The following is a 9,957-nucleotide window of genomic DNA, read 5'->3' as shown; positions in this document are numbered from 1 at the left end:
TCATAAATTCAACCAAATCTCAATAAAATTCCAAAGTACTTTTTAAAGAAATGGCCAAACTGATGCTAAAGATCATATAGAAAAATTAAAAACAAGAGTGGCCTGGAAAACTTTTAAAAAGATGTGCAAAAGAAAATAGTGACTAATTCTCACATAAATTGGATTTAATTTTGACCAAAATACATTACTTAAACATTAATTTTTAATTCAACTTGTTAATATGTTGTTTGGAATATTGCAACCTCATTTATAACTGAAATGTTTGTAATTTCCCCTTTATAATAATATATTCTCTCCAATTTTAATATCAGGTGTACCCAGATCAAGTAGAAGGATTTTGAAGTACTTCTTCTTTTTCTATTGTCTATAAGATTTGGCATGATCTGTTTTTACTTTTATTTATAAATATTAGTTGTCTATTTTTTGAGACTTAAAGAAAAAGAAGAAGTTAACTGATGACTCCATATTGAATCTCAGAGTCAAAGCATTCTGTAATAGACATACTCTTATTTGACAATGTGAATGTTACTTTCTTTGCATTATTATTATTATTTTTGCTTAATATTTCGATGCAGCAATTCTCTGATTTCTGAATGTATTTATGTTCGTTCATTCTTTACAAGGTTTTTGTTTCTAGTCCTTATCTTAAACATTGTTATTGTTATTAAATTTTAAGCCTCTTTAATTTTGTGAAGGCAAAAAAATGGAAACCTAATAAACACATGTATATGTAAAAATAAAAAAATAAAAAAAAGATGTGCAATGAGGAGCAACTAACCCTATCCTATATTAAGTTATAGTATAAAGCTTTGATCATTAAAATAGTATAATAAGGTGGGCAGTGCCTGTGGCTCAAAGGAGTAGGGCGCCGGCCCCATATGCCGGAGGTGGCGGGTTCAAAACCAGCCCGGGCCAAAAACTGCAAAAAAAAAGTATAATAAGGTTACATAACTAGACAAACCAATGGAACAGCACAAAAAGTTCAGAAAAAGACTCAAATGCCTATAAGAATTCAATGCATCTCAAATCAGCAAGATAAAAATGGTCTTTTTAATAAATAATGTTGGAATAACTGAGTAGCCAAAATAAGGCTTAGTCACACTAAGATAAATTCTTTCAGGATATAAGATTTAAGTATAAAAGTAAGACTATAAAAATACATGGCAAAAACATAAGTAAATTTACACTTGTAATAAGGAAGTCCTTTCTAACTATGACTCAAATTTCAAAAGTCATAAAATTTTGGTAAATGTATTTTTTTTTTTTTGAGACAGAGCCTCAAGCTGTCACCCTGGGGAGAGTGCAATAGTGTCACAGCTCACAGCAACCTCCAACTCCCAGGCTTAAGTGATTCTCTTACCTCAGCCTCCCAAGTAGCTGGGACTACAAGCACCCACCACAACGCCTGGCTATTTTTTGGTTGTATTTGTCATTGTTGTTTGGCAGGCCCGGGCTGGATTCGAACCCACCAGCTCTGGTGCATGTGGCGGCTCCTTAGCCTCTTGAGCTATAGGCACCGAGCCTGGTAAATGTATTTTTAAAAATCATCTTCTGTAAGGTAAAAAAGCACATCAAAAGACAAACCACAGGAGTACAGGAAAGTACGTGACATTCAGACCACAAGAGCCAGTAGCCCTTAGAATTAAAAAAAAAAAAAAGAAAAGAAAAAAACAAGTCAAGGGAAGGACAAAAAGCTCCAATATAAAAATGGACAAATTGGCAAAGGATGTGAACAAGTTACAGAAAAAGGAACAAAATTTTTCTTTAAACATAAGAAAATGTCTGTACATTAAAAGAACTAGAAAATAAAATAGAAAAATAAAATCAGGAAGATATCTATGTAGATTAGATTATGTATGTAAACATCTTAAAATTAATAAGAGAAAACTGAACAAGTCAATAGAACAAAACTTGAACTGGAAATAAATAGGAGAATAAATATTAGTTGCCAATAAATATATGAAAAATCCCATTTTAACACTAATTAGGAAAATGACTATTAAAAAACAATGGCATCATTTTATACCCGTCTCAACAATTCAAAAATTTAAAGTCACTCTAAAAGCTAGAAACAACCTAAACATCTATCAACCCAAGAGGGATAAAAAATGTGCTGTGTTCAAACAAAGAAATGAAATGAAAAAACAAAAGCAATGAAAGTAACGTTGAGTGAAAATATAAATTTCTACATCAGCATATAACATTTAGATACATATCAAGACTAAATATCACTTTGAGACACAAAAGCCTTGTGTCTCTCTCTTTGTTTCCTAAATATTTTAGACAAAAACTGTCCAGAGAAAATGAAGATTCACGTCCCCATCACCTAGTGCAAGGAGCAGAACATGACAAATCTAGTGGACCCCCAGTGATATCTCCCCATAGCGTTCCCCCTCTTTTCCTTCTGAGTCTTAAATTTGTACTTACCACTGGCAATTTTGTGGCATTTTACAAAGAAGTGAACAACATGTACAGAATATTTTGTAAAATTTGGTAATAAATATTTTGTAAATAGGAGTGCATTTAACTACAATTTCCCATTTTCCCCATGTATGTCAATTCCCCAGGGGTGACATTGGGGGTGCCCAGTACTTTATTTCTCTGAGCTTCAGTTTCCTAATCGGTAAAATAAAGATAGTAATACTATACCAATTTCCTAAACTTTGCTTTAGTATTTATCAAAGTGACTAGCACGTGGTATAAACTTACTGTTCTTGATATTTTTCCTGAATTAGTTCAATAAATTCAAAACTGATATGTGTGTATATATGTAATATAAATGTGTATTTACAGAGCATATACGTATCAGTTTCTTAGAACCTAACATTTGTGTTCTTATGAATCCTCCATCCTTTTTTTACTTTTGCACTTCCTGTTTTAATTTTAAACATAGAAGGGACAATTTCTAGACAATCAATAGAACAGCTGCTGGGAAAAAAATAGAAATGAAATGGCTAAATGATTGAAGGTTGACACTTAAAGAATAGCTTTACAGTTAACAGCTGTGTATCCCAGAAATAAAATATCTGATAAATACATGATAACGGAGCAAAAATTGCTATCTAATATTAAGAACTCATAGACAGCTGAGAACTATTGAAAAATAATGACAAAATTCCACAGTGTTGATAATTTTCCAAATAGATTATAGTTACATAAGAAACAAAGAAATAATAATAAATCCCCATACAAAATGTAAATTTTATAGCGTAAATGAACATTGTGAAACATATGTTAGACATTTTAACCTTTTAAAACATGTTTTGAGTACTGAACAATAAATGTAGGTCATTGTCAATGGCAGGGTTCTCCTTCCCCTCTAACGATCCGTCTCTGTTCTCATCCTCTGATCTTGGTCTATGGACAGACACCACCGTCTGCACTCCACTCACATGTGCGTGCGTGCACAAACACACACAGACACCTGTCTTCTGCCTTTTGTTCTCCCCATGGTGCAATCCCCATGCCTTCTCTGTGTTCTGAGAGAGCCGATGAATCAGAAAGCCTGAGTAACTTCTGCGAGACCACATTTGCTGCATGATACATTGGGCAAGTAAGTTCTTGCCTCTCTGAGCTCTTGTTTTCTTATTGTAAAATAGGGGTTAAAATGAACTAACATATAACACAGACCGTTGAGAAAAATTGTGACACATCATTCAAGTGCAAGATGTTATTAATCTCAAGAAACACTGTGAACTGTGCTATAAAAAGAATAAAGTCTAGATCGTGTTTCTCCCAGGAAACAAACAAACAACAACAAAAAGAAAACCTCAGTCTACTGCACTTCCTGTTTCTTCTGTACCTCCCGGCTACAGCATTAGCAGTAGTGTGTGAAAATCTCTTTCTTGCCTTCCTTAGCCGATATGTACTTTTTTTTTTTTTTTTGACACAGAGTCTCACTACATCACCCTCTGTAGAGTGCAGTAGCGTCACAGCTCACAGCAACCTAAAACTCTTGGGCTTAAGAGTTTTGCCTCAGTCTCCCAAGTAGCTGAGACTACGGGCGCCTGCCACAACACCTGGCTATTTTTTTTTGTTGTTGTTGCTGAAATTGTTGTTTAGCAGGCCAGGGCTGGATCCCAGTGCATGTGGCCAGTGCCCTAACCACTGACCTACAGGCACCGAGCCACCCATATGTACTTTCAGGTTCACGCAGATTGCCTAATCCTCCATTTATTCATTTAACAAATGCTAATTGGCTATCATTTGTTCCTTTTACATGTCAGGCACTATACTAGTTGCTTGGAGCATATTCACAAAAGAAAAAAATCCTCGCTCTCTTGAAGCTTAGCATTTCATCTTAGAAAGGGAGGAGGCAATACATCATAAATAATAAATATTGAAAATAACCAAAGTGGGGCGGCGCCTGTGGCTCAGTGAGCAGGGCACCGGCCCCATATACCGAGGGTGGCGAGTTCAAACCCGGCCCCGGCCAAACTGCAACAACAAAAAAATAGCTGGGCGTTGTGGCGGGCACCTGTAGTCCCAGCTACTCGGGAGGCTGAGGCAAGGGAATTGCCTAAGCCCAGGAGTTGGAGGTTGCTGTGAGCTGTGTGATGCCACAGCACTCTACAGAGGGCGATAAAGTGAAACTCTGTCTCTACAAAAAAAAAAAAAAAAAAAAAATAACCAAAGTGCACTGCGTCACCAAGATCAAAAGTTCTATGCAAAAAATGGAGTGCAGCAAAAAAGAGGAGAGGGAGGGTTTGGGGGAAGGAGGACAAGGAAGATGCTGCTTTCCTCATCTAAAGGGGAGATCTCAGGGGCAAAATGACTTTAGAAGAAAGACCTGAAGATGAGGGAGCAGCCCACAAGAATATTTGACAAAGAGCATTCCTCAGAAGGGGAATGTCTGGGGCCAATGCTCTGAGGTGAAGCTGTCTCTGCATGTTTGAGAACAGCAAACTAGTATCTGTCTTGAGAAGCATGAATGAAGAGAATATCAGAAAAGGCCAGAAAACAACATCCTACATAAAACTTACTTCTCTACTTTTTCATTTTATTTCAAAATATTAGGGGGTGCCAGTGTTCTACTTACATGGACGAATTATATAATGCCGAAGCAGGGCTTTTAGTGGGCTCATCACCAGAATGCATTGTACCCAATAGGCATGTTTTTATCCTTCACTCCCTTTCCAGCCTCCTGCCTTCTTGGTTTCCAAAGTCCTTTACACCACTTGATGACCATGTGTATCCATCATTCATTCTCACTTATTAATGAGAATATGTGATGTTTGTTTTTCCATTCCTGAGATACTTCACTTAGGGTAACATTCTCCAGTTCCATCCAACTTGCTGCAAATGACATCATTTCTTTCCTTTTTATGGCTGAGCAGTGATCCATGTGGTGTGCCTAGATGCGTGCATACACACATGTATTCCTGCAAATATTTTCTCCCATTCTATAGATTTTCTATTTATTCTGTTATTTCCCTTGCTGTACAGAAAGCTTTTCATTTAATTAACTTCTACTTATTTTTTTTGTTTTTGTTGATGTAGTTGCCTTTGGAGTCTTAGTCACAAATTCTTTCCTAGGTAGGGTTTTTACAATGGTTTCCTCCAGAATTTTTATGGTTTCGCGTCTTATGTGTAGGCCTTCAATGAATTTTCAGTTAATTTTTGTATTTGGCAAGAGATAAAGATCTTATTTCATTCTTCTGCATGTGGCTATCCAATCCACCACATCATTTGAATGAGGTGTCTTTCCCCCAGTGTGTGCTTTTCCCGGTGTATGCTGTCAAAAATCAATTGATCACAGCTGTGCTACATGGTTTTAGTTCTGAGTTCTCTGTTCTCTTTCGTTGGTCTGTGTCTCTACATTAATACAAGTATAATGCTGTTTTGGTTACTACAGCCTTGGAGTATAATTTGAAGTCAGATAATGTGATGCTTCCAGATTTGTTCTTTTGGTTTATAACTACTTTGGCTATTTAGGCTCTTTTTTTATTCCATATGAAGCTTAGGATTATTTTTCTAAATCCATGAATGATGACATTGTTATTTTTATTGGAATTGCTTTGACTACGTAAACCACTTTTGGCAGTATGGACATTTTAAAATTTAAATTCTTTCAATCCGTGAGTATGGAATGTTCTTCCTTTTCTTTTTCAGAATATTATGAATTACATATGTTTTGATTACATAGTTTGCTTTTATATATTTCAAGTCAGAGTTATAGATATGTCCTTCACCCAGCAAGTGTTCGATGTACCCAGGCAATATACCAATTGGGTGGGAATTTACCCAACCTGTTCTCCCCTTCCCCATTACTTGAATTTCTTTCTTTCTTTCTTTCTTTCTTTTTTCTTTGCAGTTTTTGGCCAGGGCTGAGTTTGAACCCGCCACCTCTGGCATATGGGGCTGGCACCCCACCCCTTTGAGCCACAGGCACTGCTCCCATTACCTGAATTTCATTGAGATTTGCTTCCATATGAGTCTATAGGTGTTGAACGCCTAGTTCCAACTTAGTATTGAGTACATGTGGTCTTTGTTTTTCCATTCTTGCTTTACTTTTCATAGGAAAATGGTCTCCAATTGCATACAGATTGTCACAGAAGATACTAGATCTCTTTTTATGGCTGAATAGTATTCCATGATACATATACCACAATTTATTAATCCATTCATGTATTGGTGGACACTTGGATTGTTAACACATCTTCAGGATTGTGAATTGTGCTGCCATATTTCAGGTATGAGTTACTTTTTTATAAAATGTCTTCTTTTTCCCTTTAGGTAAATACCTAGTAGAGAGATTGTACGATCAAAAGGTAGGTTTAATTTAAGTTATTTGTGTAATCTCCATTCTACTTTCCACAGAAGTTGAACTAGGATGTAATCCACCAATAGTGTGAGTGTTCCTTTCTCTCTGCACCCACACCAGCATCCATTGCTTTGGGACTTTATGATGTGAGCCATTTTCACTGGGATTAGGGGATAATTCATTATCATTATCTTGATAATTAGAAATGATAAGCTTTTTTCATATGTTTGATGGGCATTAGATGTTTTTCTATTTGTTTGTGTCAGCTATGATTTCTTTCATCAGTCTTTTGTAATTCTCCTTATAGAGACCTTTCATCATCTTGATTAAGCATATTCTTAGGTATTTCCTTTTTTTTGCAGCTATTGTAAAGGTATTGAATTGTAAATTTTTCAGCTTTATTGTTATTAGGATATAAAAATGCTACTGAATTGTGTTTCTTGATTTTATACCTGAGACTTCGCTAAATTCATTTGTCAATTCTAGGAGTCTTTCAGTAGAGTCTTCAGGGCTTTCCAGATATGCAATCATGTTGTTGGCAAACAAGGTAGTTTGACTTACTCTTTACCAACTTGGATGCCTGTTATTTCTTTCTCTTGCTGATTTGCTGTCTAAGATTTCCTGGGCCATGTTGAATAGAAGTGGTGGGAGCAGGCATCCTTGTCTTGTTTCAGTGCATAGAGGGAAAGCTGTCAAATTTTCCCTGTATGTAGTATGATGGCTGTAGGTTTATCATTGTATGGCTTTTTTATTTTGAAGATGTTCCTTCTATGCCTAGTTTATTGCAAGTTTTTATCATGAAAGTGTACTGGATTTTATCAAATGGTCTTTGTTTTTACTTCTGTTCATGTGATGAATCATATTTATTAGTTTGTGTTTACTGAAACTTTCTTGCCTCCCTGGGATGGAACCCATTCAGTCATGGCAAATTATCTTTTTGATGTGCTGTTTAATTCAATTTGCTCATATTTAGTTGAGAATTTTTGCATCTATGTTTATATGGAATATTGGCCTGTTGTTTTCTTTATTTGTTGTGATTTTCCTTGGCAACTGATCCCTTATAATGACCATCTTCATCTTTCTTTAGCACTGTTAATTTAAAGTTTATTTTTTCCAATATGAGAATAGCTGCTCCTATTTCCTTTTGATTTCCATTTGCATAGAATGTTTTTTTGCCATCCCTTTATCTTGATTCTGCGAATTTCAAAGGTTTCTTGAAAGCACCACATATGGATTTTGTTTTGCCATTCAGCCATCCTATATCTTTTTTTTTTTTTGAGACAGAGTCTCACTATGTCATCCTAGGTAGAGTGCCATGGCATCACAGCTCACAGCAACTTCAAACTCTTGGGTGTAAGTGATTCTCTTGTTTCAGCCTCCCAAGTAGCTGGGACTACAGGCACCCACTACAATGCCCTGCTATTTTTTATTGCAGTTGTCATTATTGTTTAACTGGCCCAGGCCAGATTTGAACCTGCCAGGCTTAGTGTATGTGGCTGGCACCCTAATCACTGTGCTACGGATGCTGAGCCCATTCTATATCTTTTAAGAGGGGCATTAAGACCATTCACATTCAATGTTAGTATTAGTATGTGAGATACTGTTCTAGTCATCATGTTGATTGTTAGCTAGTTGCTTTTTTAATATATGACTTTTATTACAACTTTCAAGGATAAACTCCTTTGTTTTGTGTATTTCAGAAACAAAACTTCAATAGTTTTAATGATTATTTGACTGTGTCTCAAGTGTTACAACTCACTTGAACAATACAATTGATGTTCCATCTTTGTTCTTTTTCAGCCCTCTCTTTTATTACTGTAATCAGCTTCGAAAAGCAGGAGCCTCTCTTACGTACTCACAAAGATGTACTAAAAGATGCTTGTAATAATTTGTTTTTCAAGGTTTCTTAACCTTTTTAGGTCAATTTATTTTCTTCCTTTTTTTTTTTTTTTTTTATAGAGACAGAGTCTCACTTTATGGCCCTCGGTAGAGTGCCATGGCATCACACAGCTCACAGCAACCTCCAACTCCTGGGCTTAAGCGATTCTCTTGCCTCAGCCTCCAGAGTAGCTGGGACTACAGGCGCCCGCCACAACGCCCAGCTATTTTTTGGTTGCAGTTCAGCCAGGGCTGGGTTTGAACCCACCACCCTCAGTATATGGGGCCGGCGCCTTACCGACTGAGCCACAGGTGCCGCCCCCAATTTATTTTCTTTAAGTAATTGTCATCAAAATATTTTAATGATCATTGTTAGAAAAGTTCTGATGGTTTGACACTTTTTTTTATTTGCAGTTTTTGGCTGGGGCCAGGTTTGAACCTACCACCTCTTGTATATGGGGCCAGTGCCCTACTCCTTGAGCCACAGGCACCACCCAACACTTCTTAAATTTATTATGTTTTTAAAACTTTTTATCAGCACATAATACTTGTACATATTTATGATGTGTATGTGATATTTTGTTAAATGTATAAAATGTGTAATTACCAAGTCGGGGTATTTAAAGTATAAATAATCCATCACTTTAGGTAATTATGATTCCATGTGTTGGGAACATTTCAAGTCCTGTAGTCCAGCTACTTTGAAATACACAATATATTGTTGTTAACTATATCACCCTACTCTGGTATTGAACATTAGAATTTGTTTATTCTACTAATATCTATCTATATGTTTGTACCCATTAAGCAACCTCTATCCCTCCCACCCCAACACACACATACCCTTCCCAGCCTCTGGTAACTATCTTTCTCCTCTCTACTGCTACAAAATCAACTTTGTTAGCTCCCATGTAGGAGTGAGGACATGCAATATTTATATTACCGTGCCTGGCTTATATAACTTAAGATAATGACTTCCATTTCCATTCATGTTGCTGCAAATTATAGGATTTCATTCTTTAATATGACCAACTAGTAATCCATTGTGTGTGTGTATATACATATATATATCACATTTTCTTTTTTTTTTTTTGTAGAGACAGAGTCTCACTTTATGGCCCTCGGTAGAGTGCCATGGCATCACACAGCTCACAGCAACCTCCAACTCCTGGGCTTAAGCGATTCTCTTGCCTCAGCCTCTCTAGTAGCTGGGACTACAGGCGCCCGCCACAACGCCCAGCTATTTTTTGGTTGCAGTTCAGTCGGGGCTGGGTTTGAACCCACCACCCTCAGTATATGGGGCCGGCGCCTTACCG

This window comes from Nycticebus coucang, chromosome 1, assembly GCF_027406575.1.
Source record: "Nycticebus coucang isolate mNycCou1 chromosome 1, mNycCou1.pri, whole genome shotgun sequence".
NCBI classification, from domain to species: Eukaryota; Metazoa; Chordata; class Mammalia; order Primates; family Lorisidae; genus Nycticebus; species Nycticebus coucang.
The sequence above is the reverse complement of the archived record's forward strand: the minus strand, read 5'-3'. Positions refer to the sequence as shown.